The sequence below is a fragment of the Peromyscus leucopus genome, chromosome 15, assembly GCF_004664715.2.
Source record: "Peromyscus leucopus breed LL Stock chromosome 15, UCI_PerLeu_2.1, whole genome shotgun sequence".
Classification (NCBI taxonomy): Eukaryota; Metazoa; Chordata; class Mammalia; order Rodentia; family Cricetidae; genus Peromyscus; species Peromyscus leucopus.
In genome coordinates this window covers 5,102,367-5,109,417 of record NC_051076.1, presented here as the reverse complement: position 1 = coordinate 5,109,417, position 7,051 = coordinate 5,102,367, and positions in this window count along the sequence as shown.

Genomic DNA, 7,051 nt, shown 5'->3' with positions numbered 1-7,051 from the left:
CAGCACACTGTGCTCCATCCTTTCTGTGAATCTCAGTTGCCTGCATGACTCCAACTGCATAGCTTGGCACTAGAACACACACTGGTCTATACAGTGCTCTCATTGTTTTCTCTGTCATTTTGCCTCCTGTCTGTATATAGGACAAAACTTTTGTATTTTTCATGGTGCGAACCTATAACAGGGGCCCAATCAATATTAATTACATTGATCTAAAAGCCAGTGCTGGAATAAATTACAAAATGACCCGTTAGACCCTCTTGGGAGGTTATTTTAGGCTCAGTGGCCCGTCCTTGGCTCACAGCCTTGAGTTGAAATTGCCCAAGAGCTGGCAGTTTGCCTTAGCTCCCTCAACTCTGGCCTCCTCACCTTTCACTTTTATCCCCAGCCTACTGTCTGGCATCCAATTCACTGGACTGCTCTGGGGCACCCCTCCAGCCTGCCTCTGGGGCTGTTCACTGGGGGAATACAAGGCCCTGAGCTTCAGTTCCTCATGGGTTGAGTCAAACAGAGCCACCAGCTGCTAGAGCAGGAGGCTGTTCTGGGACCCCCAGACTGCTTAGGCTAGCCTGGCCTCTGCGGCCAGCATGGTTTGAATGGCAATAGGAGGCTTTACAAGTATGAATCAGCTCCAGTAACTCCCCTAAGTTTCAGTGGGAGTGAGATGTAAGAGTGTGGGGATCTGGGGTTGAGCAGCCTTGGGTTCATTCAAGTCCTGCCTTTTCCACTCTCTGGAGTCTGACCTTGGACAAGTGACTAACCAAGCTTCACCAGCTTCTGTGTTCTTGTCTGTAAAGTGAGAGTGGAGATGAAGCCTGTGATGTGGGGCACGGTGAGGGCTTTCTACCAGAGGTCTGAAGCAGTCTGGACACTATACTATCTAGCAGTCTTTGCCTCCTGATTTGCAGGTCCCACAATCCCATAGCCAAGCCCAGCACACCTTCACTTCTTGGGTGACATTTAGGTAGCTTCCAGAAACATTTGCTGAAGTCATTCACATATCGAACACTGCGTTATGCATAGTTACAGGAAGCAAGAAACAGACTGCTCTTGCTCTCCAGAAGCTCATAGTCCAGCAGAGGATAAGGACATGCACACAAGCACTGCAGTGCACTGGACAGCACAATGCAGCAATGCGTGTCCGGGAGACAGACAGACAGAGAATAGATAACCTCAGCAACAGTCAAAGAAGCATAAGAATGAATGATCTCTGAGCAGCTTATGTGGTGGTATTGTGTTCCCCAAAATATCGTGTACCTTAATAAACTTATCTGGGGTCAGAGAACAAAAAAGCCACTAGTTAGGCAGTGATAGCACACGCCTTTAATCCTAGCATTCCAGAGACAGAAATCCATCTGGGATCTCTGTGAGTTCAAGGCCACATTAGAAACATCCAAGCATGGTGACTCACGCCTTTAATCCCAGAAAGCAAGCCTTTAATCCCAGAGAGTGGTGGTAGAAAGCAGAAAGATATATAAGGCGTGAGGACCAGAAACTAGAAGCGTTTGGCTGGTTCAGCATTTGGCTGGTTAAGCATGTGGCTGGTTAAGCTTCAGGCTTTCGAGCAGCACAGTTCAGCTGAGATTCATTCTGGATGAGGACACAGAAGCTTCCAGTCTGAGGAGACAAGACCAGCTGAGGAATTGGCGAGGTGAGGTGGTAGCTGTGGCTTGTTCTGTCTCTCTGACCTTCCAGTATTCACCCCAATAACTGGCCTCGGGTTTGATTTTATCAATAAGAACTTTTAAGATTCCTGCTACAAGCTTAGGTTGTCAAAGGTCGGGCAGGGACTTATCAGGTGATTTTGAGGGAGGAGGTAGAATTTGAGGCTGGGGCATACCTTGAAAGGACTACACATGAAGGGGGGAAGGGTAGGGAAGTCTTGTGTAGTCAATGATGAGTCAAGAGCAGTCAGGCAAGAGGAGTACAGCAAAGAGGAGGTTTGGAAATTCCAGGAAATGAGGCAGAAATCATGGGCAGTAACCAGATAAAGAACAAGTCACATACAGAGTTACCTGTGTGTGTCATGTGTCACACACAGGAAACAGCTTCTGTGCTACACATTCTCCTAGCTTTTCTCCAAGCCTGCAGCTCCAGGTTCCTTTCCATCCACTGTATCATCGTCCGAATTTCTTAGGACTTGGCCTGGAGCCTCTCTTGATTTATTCATTTTTATTTTGTGTGTATGCTTATTTTGTCGCATTTATGCTTGTGTGCCATGTGCATACAGTGTCCACAGAGGCCAGAAGAAGGCATCAGCCCCCCTAGAACTGGAGTCACAGATGGTTGTGGGCCACCAAGTGGGTGCTGGGAATCAAACGGGTTCTCTGCAAGAGCAGTAAGTGCTCTTAACGACTGAAATGTCGCTCAAAAATCAGAATGTTATCTGACACAACTGATTTCAGGAAAAGGAAGTCACCCAGATGGACCAAATTTGTCAGGTGTGTCCCTCAGTGGGACCTGGTCTTTCTGAAGAAGAGAATCAAAGGCCAAAAAGGATCCCAAGTGACATGGCTTCTTCCCTCTAGCTCTGGAGATGGAGGGGCAGTATGGTCCCATCTAGCAGCTAGTAAGGAAATTGGTGTCTATCTGTAGCCACATGAGCACAACAGAAGACCGTCCATTCCAGATGAGACTCAGCACCTGGTGTCGTCTCTGTGAGACCTGGACTGCTGTGGCCAGACTTCTGTCCTACAGGAGTGGGAGCCATGAACACTTCAGAGTTTAAAACCGCTGAATCTGTGGCCATTTGCTGTGTGACAATAGAACAGATTCCAAGCAGCAAGACGGAGGGAAAATCAATTCTAAGCCTGATGAGGATTGACCAGGAAAATGATCAGATGGGAGAGCCTGGCTCAGACTGCTCAGTCCTCATTCTAAGCACTTCCTTGTGCCTGACACTCATTCACTTGCTTCCTGTAGATCCACCTTGGGGGATGTAGACACAGCTGGAATCCGATACACACACTGTGTAAACTTGCTCCTGAGCAGTTCACACCCCTCAACTGAGCAGTTCATACCCACCCCCCCACCTAAGCAGTTCACCCCCCCCATCAGTTCACACCCATCCCCCAACCAGGTTGCCTACTTATTAAACTTAAGACCACATTTTTTTTTTTTTAAAGACAGTGTCTCCTGTAGCTCAGACTGGTCTTGAACTTTCTACACAGCTGAGGATAATCATGAACTCCTGATCCTTTGCCTTCCAAACGCTGGGATTATACATGTATTTGAGTGGCCAGAAAACTACATATTAACTAGGTGTTTAGTCATAATTTATTATGTCTCAAAGTCAGTCAGTTTTACTATTCTCTAAAAAACACTTTTTCCATGCTTTCTCCCCTCTCCCCCAAATGACTACATCCTTTTCTTTCCCATTATGTGATGAATTTGTAAAATTCTGAGAATCTAACAGAAGCTCCTTTATCTCCTGGCCATGAAATCAGTGCACCAGGTTCTGGGAGTCCAGCCTGCTGTCTTGCTGACGTAGTGGAAGTCTCTACGCTATAGAGCTCAGCCCTCCTTCTCAGCTTTGCCCATTTGCTTGAGGTTTTGGGAGTCCACGAACGAGTTAGGGTGCTTTGAGCCACAGTTAGGAAAACCCAATTAAAGTTGGGTTAAACAGAAGAATAGCTTGGCCATCTCAAGACCTTAGGCTCCTCTTTGTATTTGTACCATCAGCTTGCCACAGCCCAGCTCTCAACACCCCAACACAGTGCAATACTTTCAAGCATCACATTCAGGATGACAATATACAATAAAAGAAGAGAGATCATTCTGTATCAACAAGGAAGCCCTTCCTACATGGGCTAAAAGTTGGAGGATGAAGCTCCCACACTGGACATCAATAGACCAGGTTAAAAAACAAAATTGTTTCTTACCTCACCTCATCAGTGGTCTCTCTGTTAGAATATGATGTCACCTACTTTCTCTGTTAGAATATGATGTCACTGCACCAGCACATAGACACTCTAATATTTAAAGAAAAATCATCTACGTGGCTGGGGTGTATCTGAGTGGTGTGTGCTTGTGTGTTTATCATGAATGAAGCTCTGGACACGAGCTCCAGCATTGAAAAATAAGGAACAAATAACCCCCTCAAAATCCAAACTTCATCTATGACTGTACACTGTGATCCTTTAGTAACTGGAAGTGTATATTAGTGGAGGGCCCTGCAACCACTGTACCTACTACATCCAACTTCCATCCCTTCCACTCTACCAACACCGAGTGACACCTCATTCCTTTTCAGCTGTCCTTCTTCTCCTTCTTCTTCTTCTTCTTCTTCTTCTTCTTCTTCTTCTTCTTCTTCTTCTTCTTCTTCTTCTTTTCTTCTTCTTCTCCTCCTCCTTCTTCTTTTTGGTTTTTTTCAAGACAGGGTTTCTCTGTGTAGCTTTGCGCCTTTCCTGGATCTCACTCTGTAGACCAGACTGGCTTCGAACTCATAAAGATCTGCCTGGCTCTGCCTCCCAAGTGCTGGGATTAAAGGCCTGCACCACCACCACCACTTGGCTTCAGCTGTTCTTCTATTAATTTCTTCTGTGGTATGTTGTTCTATTTTGTCTTACTGAGTTCGTTCCTCATTTCCCGATCTTGTTTTTTTTTTTCCTTGTCAGTCACTGGTTATCAACCTTGTAAGCACATTAGAACCACTTGGGGAGCTTTGTAAAAACTATTTTAAAAATTTAAAATTATGTGCATGTGTCCCTGTGTGGGTATGTGCATGCGAGTGAGGTGCCTGAAGGGGCCAGAAGAAAGTGTGGATCCCTTTGAGCTAGAGTTACAAGTGGCTGTGAACCTTCTCTGCCTGTTATAAGTGCTGAGAGCTAAACTCAGGTCCTCTGCAAGAGCTGTGAGGGTTTGGATCTGCTGAACTATCTTCGCGCTCTAACATTTTTTAAAACTAATTTTTTTTGTTTTTGTTTTTGTTTTTCGAGACAGTTTTCTGTGTAGCTTTGCGCTTTCTGAACTTTGAGACAGGCTGGCCTCGAACTCACAGAGATCCGCCTGCCTCTGCTTCCCAAGTGCTGGGATTAAAGGCATGCGCCACCACTGCCCGGCTTAAAACTGAATTTTAATAAATTTTTTTAGTGTGCAAAATAGTAGGCTTTGTTATGACATTTTTCATACATATATATCACCGACTTTGTTCACACTCATCCTTGACACTGCTCTCTTCCTCCCCTCTCCCATCTCTTGTTGGCCCTTCTTCTCCCTGATAGCCCCTCTTTCAAGTCATATATATTTATAATGTGTGTTTGTACAATTAAATATAGATTCTCTAGATGAGAGGGAATTTTTAATGTCTAGCCTTTCTTCCTCCTCCCATTGCCTCCCAGTCTCCCTCCCTTTAGATCCCTTTCTCCTACTCTACCACCCTGAGGAGCTTCCAAGACTCCTGAAGCTGGACCTAGACCCATTAATTCAGAAACCTCTCTGGGAGGAGAATCTCTGACATCAGCAATTTTTAAAGTTTTGCTGGTGATTTTGGAATGTGGCCAAGGGAAACTCCCCAAGATAGGGTTGGGGAGGGTTTTGTTTTTGTCTTTCTAGGAAAATAAAAACAACCATCTTGAGGAATTTAAAAACCTTTGGACAAGTAAGCATCCGAAGAAGAAGGGAGAACTACCTGGAAAAAATTATGAAGAAAAGGAATAATCTGACCTAATTCGATCTCTGAAGTCTCCAAAAAGATGATGGGGTCCCACAATGACAATTCTACCTGGACTATAGTAATGCCTCTAAGCTGACAAACACCATCTAAAGACCTTTGGCTTTGGACTACAAACTGCTCAGGACAATCTTGAGGTGGCTAGCTGAGATTGTCCAGCCTCACAGACTACTGACCAGGACTTGAGACAAGCCCTGCACTTTCCCATTATGCAGAGACTGGACAACAAATGATACAGCTACCTCTCCTAGGACTTGACAATTAATCCACAATTTTCAGGACCCCCTAAAGATGCCATTACCCCCCAGACAGCAGGAAGAAAATTTAAGAACATGATGTCCACATTCCTAAGAGGTGGGGTGGTTTTTGATCTTTCAATGGGTTATGGATATTTGTCGTTGTTTAGGGGGTTGGTTACAAGTTGTTATTGGTAACGGTCAGGAAAAAAGCTGAACAAAGGAGTTTAGACTCACAGGGTTCTTGTTTTGAAAAGAAAAAAGGGGGATATAGAAATGATAGGATAAAGGGTAGAATATTGAATCTACTCTGAAAGGAAAAAAAGGATATTGATATGATAGGATAAAAGGTAGATTATTGAATCTACTTTTAAAAAGCAACTACTTGTTTTAAATATTTTACATTGATATAGATCTTTGTATGTTGATACAAAGTCAAGATTATTTTTGTTAGAACGTACTGTACATACACTTCTAATCTTGTTCAAGGTATTGTACCCATACAATTCATTTAACAATGTAATGCAAATTTTTAGCCCTTGAAAGTTATTATTACCAACTATTTAGGATAATAAAGAAATACAGGTTAGTAGTTAGTAATTATATTTAAACTTGTAGTCATATTAGGTATGTTTTCAAGGTTAAACAGAGAAATATTTTAGACAGGCCATCTTCAAACACTTCAGAGATCTGCAGAATATAGCTTTTTTTTTTTTTTATGACAATGAGACATGTCTGTTCCTGGCAGTACCAATCTACTTCATTGAAGATGGTGGGCATTGAAGAAACTCCATATAGAGTTTACTTTCTTTGTGGCGAAAGTTAGCCACGGGGCAAAAAATTGCCCATATCTCAGATGCTGACAGTATGTTGTCCAAATGGGACAATTAGGACACAAAAGAAAGTGACTGCTGAACTTTGCCAAGACAAAGTAGGACAGCCCTTCAGAATATCCTGCTTCACAGAAAAGTCTGTCAGGTATGCTAGGCCTGTGGGCGGAAGATGGATGCGCCAGCATTGCAGAGGAACCTTGGGTGACTATCCAAAAGTCACAGCTGTTTTTGTCATTTCTCACATTTTTTGGAAGCCACTTGCTTGCACTTTTGCTTACTCAGGTAATATTGTTTCCTTCTGTGGTCTCTGATGG